The sequence below is a fragment of the Schistocerca cancellata genome, chromosome 2 (assembly GCF_023864275.1).
Source record: "Schistocerca cancellata isolate TAMUIC-IGC-003103 chromosome 2, iqSchCanc2.1, whole genome shotgun sequence".
Taxonomy (NCBI): domain Eukaryota; kingdom Metazoa; phylum Arthropoda; class Insecta; order Orthoptera; family Acrididae; genus Schistocerca; species Schistocerca cancellata.
In genome coordinates this window covers 870885171-870901779 of record NC_064627.1, presented here as the reverse complement: position 1 = coordinate 870901779, position 16609 = coordinate 870885171, and the positions used below count along the sequence as shown (strand labels likewise).

The 16609-nt window shown below is 43.8% G+C and overlaps 1 protein-coding gene and 1 non-coding gene across 2 annotated transcripts in view; one reads left to right on the top strand and one right to left on the bottom strand.

The window, feature by feature from the left end:
* The window catches only part of LOC126162822 (diuretic hormone 45), a 459467-nt gene that overhangs the window by 260953 nt on the left and 181905 nt on the right, over positions 1-16609 (bottom strand). The window lies entirely within an intron of this gene.
* Positions 11875-11948, top strand: Trnat-ugu (transfer RNA threonine (anticodon UGU)). The gene has a single exon. It is a non-coding gene; the product is annotated as a tRNA-Thr (tRNA).

Here is a 16609-nt window from a genome sequence, read left to right as displayed (position 1 = left end):
TATTGTAAATAGTGACGCTCAAATCACACTTCCTTGGGGGTACATTGGAAATTTTCTTTTCATCCGTCGATTTTGTTCCGTTGAGTGCGACATGCTGAGTTCTGTCTGCAAGGCAGTCTTGAATCCAGTCGCAAACCTGCTCCGATAGTCGATAAGCTCGTATTTTTTTTCACTTAATGGCAGTGCGGGACGGTGTCAAATGCATCAAACCGAGCGCCGTTGTCCACTGCGCTGTGGATCTTATGGAGGAACAGAGCGAGATGAATTTCGCAAGAACTCTGTTTGCGGAATCCATGTTGATTTTTATAGAGGAGATTTCCCTTTTCCGAGAACGTCATAATTTTTTATCATAGAACATGTTCAACAGCTCTACAGCAGATGGACGTCAACGATATAGGTGTATAACTGTGTGCCTCTGTCCTACGGCCCTTCTTAAAAACGGGAATGACCTACGCTTTCTTCAAGTCGCTAGGTACCCTTCGTTGCTCAAGCGATCTAGAAGCCGAGCAAATTCTTTCGCTTAATCTTTGTAGAATCTTATAGGTATCTCATCTGGTCCTGACGCCTTTCCACTGCTAAACGATATAGATGTTTTCTGTTCCGCTGTCCCGAAAAAATGGTTCACATGGCTCTGAGCACTATGCGACTTAACTTCTGAGGTCATCAGTCGCCTAGAACTTAGAACTAATTAAACCTAACTAACCATGAACCATGGACCTTGCCGTTGGTGGGGAGGCTTGCGTGCCTCAGCGATACAGATAGCCGTACTGTAGGTACAACCACAACGGAGGGGTATCTGTTGAGAGGCCAGACAAAAGTGTGGTTCCTGAAGAGGGGCAGCAGCCTTTTCAGTAGTTGCAGGGGCAACAGTCTGGATGATTGACTGATCTGGCCTTGTAACATTAACCAAAACGGCCTTGCTGTGCTGGTACTGCGAACGGCTGAAAGCAAGGGGAAACTACGGCCGTAATTTTTCCCGAGGGCATGCAGGTTTACTGTATGATTAAATGATGATGGCGTCTTCTTGGGTAAAATATTCCAGGAGGTAAAATAGTCCCCCATTCGGATCTCCGGGCGGGGACTACTCAAGAGGATGTCGTTATCAGGAGAAAGAAAACTGGCGTTCTACGGATCGGAGCGTGGAATGTCAGATCCCTTAATCGGGCAGGTAGGTTAGAAAATTTAAAAAGGGAAATGGATAGGTTAAAGTTAGATATAGTGGAAATTAGTGAAGTTCGGTGGTAGGAGGAACAAGACTTCTGGTCAGGTGACTTCAGGGTTATAAACACAAAGTCAAATAGGGGTAATGCAGGAGTAGGTTTAATAATGAATAGGAAAATAGGAATGCGGGTAAGCTACTACAAACACCATAGTGAACGCATTATTGTGGCCAAGATAGATACGAAGCCCACACCTACTACAGTAGTACAAGTTTATATGCCAACTAGCTCTGCAGATGACGAAGAAATTGAAGAAATGTATGATGAAATAAAAGAAATTATTCAGATAGTGAAGGGAGACGAAAATTTAATAGTCATGGGTGACTGGAATTCGAGTGTAGGAAAAGGGGGAGAAGGAAACGTAGTAGGTGAATATGGATTGGGGCTAAGAAATGAAAGAGGAAGCCGCCTGGTAGAATTTTGCACAGAGCACAACTTAATCATAGCTAACACTTGGTTTAAGAATCATGATAGAAGGTTGTATACATGGAAGAACCCTGGAGATACTAAAAGGTATCAGATAGATTATATAATGGTAAGACAGAGATTTAGGAACCAGGTTTTAAATTGTAAGACATTTCCAGGGGCAGATGTGGACTCTGACCACAATCTTTTGTTGTTGACCTGTAGATTAAAACTGAAGAAACTGCAAAAAGGTGGGAATTTAAGGAGATGGGACCTGGATAAACTGAAAGAACCAGAGGTTGTACAGATTTTCAAGGAGAGCATAAAGGAACAATTGACAGGAATGGGGGAAAGAAATACAGTAGAAGAAGAATGGGTAGCTTTGAGGGATGAAGTAGTGAAGGCAGCAGAGGATCAAGTAGGTAAAAAGACGAGGGCTAGTAGAAATCCTTGGGTAACAGAAGAAATATTGAATTTAATTGATGAAAGGAGAAAATATAAAAATGCAGCAAATGAAGCAGGCAAAAAGGAATACAAACGTCTCAAAAATGAGATCGACAGGAAGTGCAGAATGGCTAAGCAGGGATGGCTAGAGGACAAATGTAAGAATGTAGAGGCTTATCTCACTAGGGGTAAGATAGATACTGCCTACAGGAAAATTAAAGAGACCTTTGGAGATAAGAGAACCACTTGTATGAACATCAAGAGCTCAGATGGAAACCCAGTTCTAAGCAAAGAAGGGAAAGCAGAAAGGTGGAAGGAGTATATAGAGGTTCTATACAAGTGCGATGTACTTGAGGACAATATTATGGAAATGGAAGAGGATGTAGATGAAGATGAAATGGGAGATACGATACTGCGTGAAGAGTTTGACAGAGCACTGAAAGACCTGAGTCGAAACAAGGCCCCTGGAGTAGACAACATTCCAGTAGAACTACTGACGGCCTTGGGAGAGCCAGTCCTGACAAAACTCTACCATCTGGTGAGCAAGATGTATGAAACAGGCGAAATACCCTCAGACTTCAAGAAGAATGTAATAATTCCAATCCCAAAGAAAGCAGGTGTTGACAGATGTGAAAATTACCGAACTATCAGTTTAATAAGCCACAGCTGCAAAATACTAACACGAATTCTTTACAGACGAATGGAAAAACTAGAAGAAGCAGATATTGGGGAAGATCAGTTTGGATTCCGTAGAAATACTGGAACACGTGAGGCAATACTGACCTTACGACTTATCTTAGAAGAAAGATTAAGGAAAGGGAAACCTACGTTTCTAGCATTTGTAGACTTAGAGAAAGCTTTTGACAATGTTGACTGGAATACTCTCTTTCAAATTCTAAAGGTGGCAGGGGTAAAATACGGGAGCGAAAGGCTATTTACAATTTGTACAGAAACCAGATGGCAGTTATAAGAGTCGAGGGGCATGAGAGGGAAGCAGCAGTTGGGAAGGGAGTGAGACAGGGTTGTAGCCTCTCCCCAATGTTATTCAATCTGTATATTGAGCGAGCAGTAAAGGAAACAAAAGAAAAATTTGGAGTAGGTATTAAAATCCATGGAGAAGAAATAAAAACTTTGAGGTTCGCCGATGACATTGTAATTCTGTCAGAGACAGCAAAGGACTTGGAAGAGCAGTTGAACGGAATGGATGGTGTCTTGAAGGGAGGATATAAGATGAACATCAACAAAAGCAAAACGAGGATAATGGAATGTAGTCGAATTAAGTCGGGTGATGCTGAGGGTATTAGATTAGGAAATGAGACACGTAAAGTAGTAAAGGAGTTTTGCTATTTGGGGAGCAAAATAACTGATGATGGTCGAAGTAGAGAGGATATAAAATGTAGACTGGCAATGGCAAGGAAAGCGTTTCTGAAGAAGAGAAATTTGTTAACATCGAGTATAGATTTAAGTGTCAGGAAGTCATTTCTGAAAGTATTTGTATGGAGTGTAGCCATGTATGGAAGTGAAACATGGACGATAAATAGTTTGGACAAGAAGAGAATAGAAGCTTTCGAAATGTGGTGCTACAGAAGAATGCTGAAGATTAGATGGGTAGATCACATAACTAATGAGGAAGTATTAAATAGGATTGGGGAGAAGAGAAGTTTGTGGCACAACTTGACCAGAAGAAGGGATCGGTTGGTAGGACATGTTCTGAGGCATCAAGGGATCACCAGTTTAGTATTGGAAGGCAGCGTGGAGGGTAAAAATCGTAGGGGGAGACCAAGAGATGAATACACTAAGCAGATTCAGAAGGATGTAGGTTGCAGTAGGTACTGGGAGATGAAGAAGCTTGCACAGGATAGAGTAGCATGGAGAGCTGCATCAAACCAGTCTCAGGACTGTAGACCACAACAACAACAACAACAACCTAAGGACATCACACACATCCATGCCCGAGGCAGGATTCGAACCTGCGACCGTAGCGGTCGCTCGGCTCCAGACTGTAGCGCCTAGAACCGCACGGCCACTCCGACCGGCGCTATCCCGAAGAAGTATCAGCTCCTACTGTTCTTTTCAGATTTTTCTTGTACTGGTCTCTTACCACTAACTACAAAATGCAGCATTATACGTTGTAGGCAAAATGAAATCGGCCCATTAAATATTTCATGCACCTTAAGCTAGGAAACCCAACTTACATTATCCACTCCAGATGTGAATGATGTAAGTTGCACTGGCTAACGTAACGTTTTTTCTGGGCTGGTCTTATTTTGTCTACCCAGTGTACTGGGCTTTAAAATGGTTGTTAGGGTAGAGATAACAATACCGCTACGACGTATCGAAATTTACTCATTCCCATCTCTGTTGGACCCAAAAACACAACCGGAGTGGGATGCCCAGTGATTTAGGGAGTGGAGTGAGCTTTTGGCACGTATCAAGTTAGTCTGTGAGGTCGATTAATGGAGAGAATAAGTACGAGTGAGGGAACGGAAACGTTGGTGCGAACAGGCAGTTTTTCGCAAATCTCATTGTTTATGACGTCATATCTTCGAACTAGGTGTCGTACAATGATATAATATTGTAGGTATGTTCAGCGACATACGTGTATACTGTATGCGAAATTTATTACGAATAGAGTTAGTAGCAAAGAAGAAATAAATTTAAACGTCATGCCATTGTTCATGACGTAGTATCTCCTGGACTACGTCTTGTGCAATGACATAATTTTGCAGTTACATTCAGTGCTATATGTGCATACTGTCTGCAAAATGTGTCGCGAATGGAGTTAGTGGTAAAGAAGTAATGATTAATAACATCACGTCTCATACGTTTCTTCTGCTGCAAGAACAGTGGAAAAGTAGTAAGCGATAAACTTTTTCCGTTTCAACATTTCGTAGGAGCTGTCGGCGAGAAAAAAATTTCATACAGGTTTGAAATTACGTGTAACGTTTGTCGCAAGTCATTAAGTACTCTCACTCTCAAATACTGGGTGAATAAAATCTGAGCAGTCGCACGTCGCAGACTACGTTTCTTTTTCACCCCCTCTCCCACCCCTTTCTTTGATAGCTAGGTGTTTTTTATCCCCACAGCCATTGTTGCCTGACGGGAAGGTATATGTGTACCAAGTTTGGTTGAAATCGGTTCAGTAGTTTATATATTAAGTACCGTAAAGCGGAGTGACTTTGACCATTTTAAATTCATTTTTGTGCATTAAACAGAAACTTCTGAAGATATTGACATGAAACTTTTTTGGGAAGTTGCAAGAGGTGTTGCTGAATGTGAAAAAGCGCATTGCACATTTTTATCCCCCACGCCTAGTTTATTTTTTTAAAATTTTTCACTGTTCAGTTTCACCCCATGTGTCGGGGTCACTTTGAACATGGGAACATTTGCCTATTCTGTGGGAGTCATGTTAATTACTGTTAAATGACACCACTATCATATGAAACAGCATGATATTTTGTATATACATATAGTTTTGAAAGTAACTTATTTAGAAAAAATTGAATATTTTTATGAGTTTTCTTTAATCACCTGAAACTGTTCGTATGATTACGGCTTAATTTTGCTAATAGTGGAAATGGGTGCTGAGCTTGTAATGAAATAAGAAGATTATATAAAAATAGATCTTTTCAAAACAGTCTCTATGACTTTAATAAAGAATTACATCTGTAAACACTCTACAGGAAAGGAAGTTGCCACGAAAGAGAGTCCACTCTGGCAGATGTCACTGACATTTAATTTAATCTCAAAAGGAAGCCTTCCCCTCCTATCTACCTTAGAATCATGTAGAATCCTACAAATGTCATCTTTCTCAAAATGTGACACATTGGGAACGTTAGGCCACACAAAAAACCTACATCTGATTCCACCTTGGAATGCCATTTCCTCATAAGTGTAATATCATCATCAGTGATAACATATACAACACTATTTTATACTTTTCTTTAAAGGAAACTTCACTAAAACATGTTTTCCATGGAGCTGATGTGTCAAAGAGGTGCTGTTCAAAGTCACCCCTTGAAAGACTAGCCTTCATATTTTTTGCGTCCCCGAGGAATAAATTCAACATTTCACGATTCCTGTAAGAGATCATTCAAGTGTTAACCTTGCCCATAAAAACTCGTTTCAAATTCTAAACTCAAAAATGGTTCTAATAATAGGCAAATGTTTTTGCAGTTGTGAAGGACCTTACATTTCCAGAAAATTATTTTCTGGCGTTAGTGTACTAACCAAAATACGCTCATACGTAGCATTTTCACAGATAAGTGATTAGGCCGATTTCACAAATAGGATCTAGTATTTGAAATTAGTCACTGAATGCTTCACAGAAGAATAACATCCAGCGTGCCACAAGAAATAGTAATAGGACTTATAACGTTCTCAACATACGTAAACGAATTTTCAGACAGCATCAGCAGATCATCAAACTCTCTGTGAAATACGCCATAGAAATTGCCGTCGTTGAACGATCGTAAGGAACTGAAACGGACAAAATTTTCGCTTTGCGTAATGAATGCCAGCTCTCTCGCTTGGCAGATGGCAATCTTGGCAGTCGGTTGCTGTCTTCATGTGCTCTGGCATAAGCATCAGTAGTTACTGAACGTTAAGGGTTGTTTTGGGCATGCTGCAGTATTTTTCATAATTTCCGGGTACTGTCTGATGAATCTGTTGTTAAAAATATAGTTCTTTTCTTAGTTTTCATTCGTTGCTTATCTTCTGTAATTTAAAGATTGCATTCAGCGGACGTCTGAACGTTGTTTACATTCTCGTGTTTTACGTCCACCTGCCACCTGGAAGTTAGCGACTCAACTCACCGAAAGATAAATTTTAACTCATTATTGCTTTATTACAGTTTAAGTGTATGGTAGTACTATTATAGTTTACTGTAAAATTAGCGTTATACACTCCTGGAAATGGAAAAAAGAACACATTGACACCGGTGTGTCAGACCCACCATACTTGCTCCGGACACTGCGAGAGGGCTGTACAAGCAATGATCACACGCACGGCACAGCGGACACACCAGGAACCGCGGTGTTGGCCGTCAAATGGCGCTAGCTGCGCAGCATTTGTGCACCGCCGCCGTCAGTGTCAGCCAGTTTGCCGTGGCATACGGAGCTCCATCGCAGTCTTTAACACTGGTAGCATGCCGCGACAGCGTGGACGTGAACCGTATGTGCAGTTGACGGACTTTGAGCGAGGGCGGATAGTGGGCATGCGGGAGGCCGGGTGGACGTACCGCCGAATTGCTCAACACGTGGGGCGTGAGGTCTCCACAGTACATCGATGTTGTCGCCAGTGGTCGGCGGAAGGTGCACGTGCCCGTCGACCTGGGACCGGACCGCAGCGACGCACGGATGCACGCCAAGACCGTAGGATCCTAAGCAGTGACGTAGGGGACCGCACCGCCACTTCCCAGCAAATTAGGGACACTGTTGCTCCTGGGGTATCGGCGAGGACCATTCGCAACCGTCTCCATGAAGCTGGGCTACGGTCCCGCACACCGTTAGGCCGTCTTCCGCTCACGCCCCAACATCGTGCAGCCCGCCTCCAGTGGTGTCGCGTCAGGCGTGAATGGAGGGACGAATGGAGACGTGTCGTCTTCAGCGATGAGAGTCGCTTCTGCCTTGGTGCCAATGATGGTCGTATGCGTGTTTGGCGCCGTGCAGGTGAGCGCCACAATCAGGACTGCATATGACCGAGGCACACAGGGCCAACACCCGGCATCATGGTGTGGGGAGCGATCTCCTACACTGGCCGTACACCACTGGTGATCGTCGAGGGGACACTGAATAGTGCACGGTACATCCAAACCGTCATCGAACCCATCGTTCTACCATTCCTAGACCGGCAAGGGAACTTGCTGTTCCAACAGAACAATGCACGTCCGCATGTATCCCGTGCCACCCAACGTGCTCTAGAAGGTGTAAGTCAACTACCCTGGCCAGCAAGATCTCCGGATCTGTCCCCCATTGAGCATGTTTGGGACTGGATGAAGCATCGTCTCACACGGTCTGCACGTCCAGCACGAACGCTGGTCCAACTGAGGCGCCAGGTGGAAATGGCATGGCAAGCCGTTCCACAGGACTACATCCAGCATCTCTACGATCGTCTCCATGGGAGAATAGCAGCCTGCATTGCTGCGAAAGGTGGATATACACTGTACTAGTGCCGACATTGTGCATGCTCTGTTGCCTGTGTCTATGTCCCTGTGGTTCTGACAGTGTGATCATGTGATGTATCTGACCCCAGGAATGTGTCAATAAAGTTTCCCCTTCCTGGGACAATGAATTCACGGTGTTCTTATTTCAATTTCCAGGAGTGTATGTGACAAATGTGGATGTTGCCTTGGATTAGTTAGTATGGGGAAAGTATGTCGGGAACGTGAGTAGATGATCCCCTGGGCGATTGTAGGAGGAAACTAGTAAAGTTTCAGGCGAGGTCCTCCCATGGAGTTGTAAATTGTTAAGTCGAGGCAAGAAAGTCGTGTGACAGGGAAGAAGGATTTGTGCCCTCCAGGCAAAATTAGATATGTATCTGAGCTAGATAGACTGAAGGGGGAAAGAGACAGTGGAAGCTGGGAAAGGTGACGAGTAACATGCTAAAGGAGATAACGTCAGAAATCACATTTCGAATTCCACTTAGCAGTCAGACGTGTTGCCCGAAATACGAGAAGAGCCTCAACTAGTTTTTGAGCAAAGCAGAGTGCAGCAGACTTGTAGCAGTAACTTTAAGGCTAGGTCGGTGGAAAAGCAAAGTAGAAAGACACGAGTCCTGATGGAAGATAGCAGTCACAAGAGGGGCGTATGTCCAATGTTACAGGAAAAGGCAGGTATAGAAAACCAGGTCACAAGTATCGTCGAACCTAGTACCTAGTAACGGACAACATAAGTCCCGTGTGCAGAGATTTTTATGGAGAGGATCAGATATTTATAGCAAGTGGAGCAGGATACAGCCTGACTAGCAACTTAGAATGTTAAAGGTGAATTGGAGGAAATAGCTGCAGCAACAGCACACATTCGTGTGGGTTTTTTGGGGGGTTCTACAGCGCCATGACTAGCACTAGGTTTACACGCCGTTAGTCGTGGCAAGGCGCCCCAGACCGCGCAGCTATCCCGCGCTGCTAGGTGGAAGAACAAGAGTTAATATTGCATATAGTTCCAAGCTACGTTTAAAATTCAAGTCTCTGGCTCATTGGGATGTTAGTTTAAAAGCAAATGCAAAAATTGTACCAAAGAGATAGACTTTTACAGGAAAGAGATGAAATTAAAATGTGGTAACAAGGCACTCTTCGGAAATAGTTACCCATTTCCGCTCGACGAAAGTCTACCCAGGTCACCAGTTACGTTAGTTATCCCGTCCCGTTGTGGACAGCACACGTGTGTGTCTCACTACGCAGTGAAGGAGTCACATGCAGATGATGGTGGTTGTATAGGGTGAATCATCTTAAACTTGTACCGCATATATTGCGGAAATAGAAAATGCTATTAATGAGCGATTTCCACAGAATGAATTTTTGTGCAAACACATACTTCTTCGAATGGAACAATGCCCACTGACATCAACATACTAAAAGTAGTGTAAATTAGAATGGCAGCGTTTTTTGTTGCAGGATTCTAGTGCGAGTCGTTTACGAGGTATCGTATTTTGGGAAGTTTCCACACCGACAATTGCTTGTACCATTCCTGCGTAGTTACTAAGTAAAATGTTATGTTTGCTTACAGTGTGCTTATATATTCCTTGAGTGCGTTGCGACTTGTTAGTCTGTTAGTACGTGAAAGTCCAAGCAATAAGTCGAGTGCGAACTATTGGATTTACCACTGCGGAAAATGCTGACATGCTCATGGTGTATGAAGAGTGCAGGAAGCATTGTTGTACAGTGTATGCGGCAACTGCCGTCAACCATCTTAGCAATTACTTATCGATCACTTCAACTAGTTACATGAAAGTAGTAGTGTAACACCCAGACATCGTAACAAAAGGAAACAAGTGACGACAGTAGAGGAGGAAATTACTGTTCTTGCTGCCGTTGTGGTTGATCCTCGCGTTAGCTCCCGCGCAAACGCACGAGGAAGCAACAAGAGCGAGGCAAGTGTCCTACGTATTCTCCAACGACATAACTTTCATCCCTATCACATATCTCTCTATCAAGAGCTGCATGGAAACGAGTATGAGAATCGTGTTAACTTTTGTACATTGGCATTAAGACAAGATACTCCAGATGTACGATCACGTATCTTGTTTAGTGATGAAGCTACATTTACAAACCATGGCCAGGTAAACCGCCGAAAAATGCGCTATTGGACTTCTGACATTCCCAGCTGACTTCGTCAGGTGGAAATTCAGCGTTCATGGAGTGCAAATATAAGGTGTGACATAGTGAACCATCAGCTCATAGGCCCGTTTTTGATAGACGCAACACTGAACGCGCACAAGTATCACAGCCTCCTAACAAATCGTCCCTACTAACAGACCATCTTCGACGGGAGCTAGAAGACGTTCCTCTGCATACTACGAGGAACCTGTGGTACCAATATTATGGTTGTCCAGCCCATAGTGCACGAAGTACTGCAGCATGTCTTCACGATTTTTTTCCAGATCGTTGGATTGGACGCAGAGAACCTGTAACTTAGCCGGCCGTTTCCATAATTCGACACCTGGAGACTATTTTCTGTAGGGAAAGCTGAAAGACTCTGTCTACAAGGACACACCAACTACGCCCGATGATATGCGACAACGTATTACTGTATCCTGCTCGAAAATATCCGCTGAAATGCTGGCACTAATGCACCAGTCGTTCCATACCAGACTAGAAGCGTGTACTGACGCTGCCGGTGGCCATTTTGGGCACAACCTGTGACGATGCTCGAGTGTCTCGTTAAGGGCCAGAGGCTACATTACCAGTGCGTGCCGTTGTGTTGTCTGACAAATGTCAGCGTGGGAACTTTTAAAAATACAATATCTCGTACAGTATTCGCACTAGAATCCTGCTACAAACACGACTGACATTCTAATTTGCCGTACATTTTGTTTGTTAATGTGAATGGGCATTGCATGTGTTGTTACCCAAGGAATATGCTTTGTAAGTATTATTGAAACCTGTATGAAGATGTTATCTGTTCTTTCGGACATGTCAGTGACCATGCAGCTCGTTAGAATGAAATTACAATGAAATGAATACCCCTAGCTGCACACATGCGTTGATATAAGTCAACGGTGACAGTTGAAAATGTGTGCCTCGACCGCGACTCGAACTCGGTATCTCCTGATTACATGGCAGACGCTCTATCCTTCTGAGCCACCAGGGACCCAGAGGATTGTGCGACTACGGGGACTTATCACTGGCACGCCTCCCGTGAGACCCACATTCCCAACTTATTGTCCCACACTATATTCATAGTGCCCCTGCCCATTATACTCATTACTCACGGTTTTTTTCCGATTCCCGTAAGAGTTCGGTCACTGTTTGTGCATCCGCACAGAAGAAGATGGTCAATGGCCGGTGACCCATAAATGTATATATGAAGATGGTATTTGTTCTGTCGGTCATGTCCGAAAGAACAGACAGAGAGAAGATGGTATCTGTTCTTTTGGACATGTCCGACAGAACAGATACCATCTTCATATATACATCTATGGCTCACCGGCCATTTGACCATCTTCTTCTGTGCGGATGCACAAAGTGACCGAACTCTTACGCGAATAGTAAAAAAGCCGCGTGTAATGACTATAATGGGCAGGGGCACTATGAATATAATGCGGGACAATAAGTTGGGAATGTGGGTCTGACGGGAGTCGCACTGTGGCCTCGGTGGCTCAGATGGATAGAGCGTCTGCCATGTAAGCAGGAGATCCCGGGTTCGAGTCGCGGTCGAGGCACACATTTTCAATGTCCCCGTTGATTTATATCACCGTCTGTATGCAACTACCGGTATTCATTTCATTGCACTTATTGAAATCTGTTGTTTGGCTAAAAATACGAGCCCTTGATTGCCAATCCATTCTGAAAAACCCGTATGTCAATATCACATTCAATTTCCGCAATCCGCCTGCTTAGCTGAGTGGTAACCTGTTTGCCTACCGTGCAGCGATCCCGGGTTCGATTTCCGGCCGGATTGGAGATTTTCTCGGCTCGTGGGCTGGGTGTTGTGTTGTTCTCATCATCATGCCATCACCGACACGCAAGTCGCCCAATGTGACGTCACCTGAAATAAGACTTGCAACCCTGCGGCCGAACTCCCTCCTATGGGGCGTCCCGGCCATCAATGCCACACGATCATTTCATTTACATTTCCGCAATATTTGAAAAAAAAATGTTCAAATGTGTGTGAAATCTTATGGGACTTAACTGCTATGGTCATAATTCCCTAAGCTTAGACACTACCTAACCTAAATTATCCTAAGGACAAACACACACACCCATACCCGAGGGAGGACTCGAACCTCCGCCGGGACCAGTCGCACAGTCTGTGACTGCAGCGCCTAAGACCGCTCGGCTAATCCCGCGCGGCGCAATATTTGTGGTGCAACTTTTCGGTGATAAGCCCCGTATAGAAGTAAGATTTCAGTGATAGCGTGAGTACAAGAACCTGAGTATTTTAGTGTTGAGGAGAGACAGTAATGAAATCTGAAAGAAATGTAGAAAACTACATTTCAGCACTTCAGAGCTTAAAAGCTACAGTGGCGGGCGGAAGCGGCCTGAAGAGGGCGTGTATTTTAGCCGCAGCGGCGGTACGCCGACGCGCAGCGCAACTAAAGCGCCTGGGCCCGGGGCGCCGGTGGCGAATATTTGCGAAGGCGGACCCTTTTTGCGGTGCAAAGCCGCGTCCAACCCGATAGAGCACGCCGGTGGCCGCAGGGCTGCAGCGCGGCGTAGCGATGCGGAGCCGGGCCGACAGCGCTGCAGAGGTCCGCCGGCGCTGATTTACGGGGAAATGCTGTCACAGCGCTGGCCGCAGCGGAACCGCCGCCCGTCCAAAACGGTACACAGCTTTCCACTTTACCTATTCACGACTCGTTTCATAGCGTATACTCGTGTACACGCTTCTGTTGTCAGCCCAATATATCTGCTCAGAGAACACACGACAAAAACGTCATGTATTCCACCCTGCTTTACGCATTAGTGCACCTTCTTCCACAAGGATTTTTCACTGCTCATCAAATTCCCCTTCGTCCTCATTCGCGCTGAACGCCTCCGTGTATCATACACAGTCTGCCATATCGACACAAGTAGCCCAGTTACTTCCCATGCAGTTTCAAATGCTGGTACTCGTGTGTTGCTGCGCCTGAGTCGTTACGTCCAACGAGCCCTCTCATAACGAAACTTCCAGAGGTATGATGTTTTAGGATGAATATCCCTTCTCAGACACGCTACCATAAGCTACACCTATACAGCGTGAACATTAATAAAACCGACAAACTGCAGGGTTAGATTCCTAACTGGAAACGGAGGGAAAAAGATCCCGTGAACATGTGTCCGGAAATGCATCGTTGCCACGGTAGATCGCGCTAACGACTGAAACTTCCTCTTACCACGTGCCGTGTGTTCTTTGGGTGTTGCAGACTGAATAATTGACGCAGTGCACTTTAAGCAGTAGAGTGGTCCGGCATTCATGTCGCCGGCCGCGGTGGCCGAGCGGTTCTAGGCGCTTCAGTCCGGAACCGCGCGACTGCTACGGTCGCAGGTTCGAAACCTGCCTCGGGCATGGATGTGTGTGATAGGTTAGTTAGGTTTAAGTAGTTCTAAGTTCAAATGGTTCAAATGGCTCTGAGCACTATGCCACATAACTTCTGAGGTCATCAGTCGCCTAGAACTTAGAACTAATTAAACCTAACTAAACTAAGGACATCACACACATCAATCCCCGAGGCAGGATTCGAACCTGCGACCGGAGCGGTTGCTCGGTTCCAGACTGTAGCGCCTAGAATCGCACGGCGACTCCGGCCGGCAGTTCTACGTTCTAGGGGACTGATGACCTCAGATGTTAAGTCCCATAGTGCTCAGAGCCATTTGAACCATTTATTCATATCGGGGACAAGCCGAGATGATGTTTGTGTACCGCCAAGCAGATGGAATTGGTCGAGAGGCAGCACGGCTACACCAAAGCAAGTACCCTCACAGACACCAACCACAGCACACTGCATTTCAAGCCCTTTTTTGGACGTTGGTATGTTCTTTGGTACGTTCACACAAAGACGAAAGTGCAGAGAGGCGGCGAACTGTGCGTACACAAGATTTGGAGATTAGAGATTAGATTAGATTAGATTAGTTTTTCGTTCCATAGATCCGTACTGAGGAGATCCTCGTGGATGTGGAACATGTCACTTTTTTTAAGCTGAAATAACAATACTAAAAGTATGAGTATACACAATACATCATTTGTTTCTATTAAAAAATACGTCAATGAGGTAGAAGGAGTTGGCCACTAGTAAGTCTTTCAGGCTTCTTTTAAACTGATCTTTATTTGTAACTAAATTTTTTATGTTTGCTGGCAAATTATTGAAGTTGAGTGTGCCTGAGTAGTGGACCCCTTTTTGAACTAAAGTAAGTGCTTTTAAGTCCTTGTGCAGATCATTTTGTTTCCTGGTATTGTATGTATGAACTGAGCTGTTTGTTGGAAAAACAGATATATTATTTAGGACAAATTTCATTAAGGAGTAAAATACTGAGAGACAGTAGTTAGCATACCCAGTTCTTTGAAGAGGTTTCTACAGGACGTCCGTGAATTTACTCCACAAATAATACGTGTTACACGCTTGTGGACTGAAAACTTTTGTTTGATTTGAAGAGTTACTCCAAAATATTATGCCGGCCGAAGTGGCCGAGCGGTTCTAGGCGCTACAGTCTGGAACCGCGCGACCGCTACGGTCACAGGTTCGAATCCTGCCTCGGGCATGGGTGTGTGTGATGTCCTTAGGTTAGTTAGGTTTAAGTAGTTCTATTCTAGGGGACTGATGACTTCAGAAGTTAAGTCCATAGTGCTCAGAGCCATATTATACCATATGATATTATGGAATGAAAGTAGGCAAAGTATGCAAGCTTTTTCGTTTTTATGTCGCCTATGTCTGCTAACACTCGAATTGCAAATACAGATTTGCTAAGGCGTTTCTGTAGTTCTGTGGTGTGCTCCTCCCAAATGAATTTATTATCAAGTTGTAATCCCAGGAATTTAAGACTAACAACCTCTTCTATCTGCTCTTCTTCATACTTTATGCATATGCTGGGTGGAAACCTCTTACAGGTTCTGAATTGCATGTAGTAGGTCTTTTCGAAGTTCAATGTCAGTGAGTTGGTTTTAAACCATTTATTAATATCCGTGAAAATATCATTAGCAGATCTTTCTAGAACTACACTCGATATACTATTTATTGCAATACTTGTGTCATCTGCAAACAAAACGAACTCTGCTTCTGGCAGTGTAACTGATGAGAGATCATTAATGTACACAAGAAAAAGCAATGGCCCTAGAATGGATCCTTGTGGGACACCACGTGTAATTTTTTCCCATTCTGATGATGACTGATGACTTAATTCACTAGTTCCTTGCCCTGACACCCTTTGTTTCCTGTCAGCGAGGTATGACTTGAACCATTTTGCAGCGCTGCCCGTGACACCATAGAATTCTAATTTATTTAAAAGGATGTTGTGGTTCACACAAACAAATGCCTTTGGCAAATCACAGAAAATACCTGCTGCTTGTACTTTGTTATTTAATGAATTATGTACATTTTCACTGTAGGTGTAAATACCCTTCTCGATATCAGAACACTTCAGAAATCCAAATTGTGTTCTTGATAATGTGTTATTTGTGATCAGATGGTTGAGAAGCTGCCTTTACATTACTTTTTCTAAAATTTTTGAGAATGCTGGCAAAAGTGAAATCGGTCTCTAGTTTGACGGTATTTCTTTATCCCCTTTCTTGAATGAGGCTTAACATCTGCGTATTTTAGCCAGTCGGGAATTGAACCAGTTATAATTGATTGGTTACACAGGTAACTTAGAATTGTACTAAAGTCACAAGAACATGCCTTAATTTTGTTGATATTTCATCGTAACCACTAGAATGCCTTGTTTTTAAAGATTTTATTGGAAGTTATTTATTTTGGTGAAGTGAGTGGCATATTCATGTACCTGAAGCTATTTGTAAAGGCTAATTTCAGATATTCAAGGGCATTATTTACTGATCCTGACAATCCCATTCTATCAGTAACGGATATAAAGTACCTGTTAAATAGATTTGCCACACTATGTCCATCGGTTACTAATGTGGCATCTACCCTTAATGCTATTTGCTCCTGTTCCTTTCTGGTTCTACCAGTCTCCTCTTTCACTATATCCCATATTGTTTTTATTTTGTTCCCTGACATTGCAAACTTCTTCTCGTAGTGCATTTGTTTAGATGTCTGAATTACTTTTTTTAATATTTTACAGTATTCCTTGTATTTAGCTAAATCATCAGCATTGGAGCTATTCTTGGTCGACAGATACATTTTCCTTTATGTCTTACAGGAAATCTTTATCCCTTGTGTAATCCATGGTT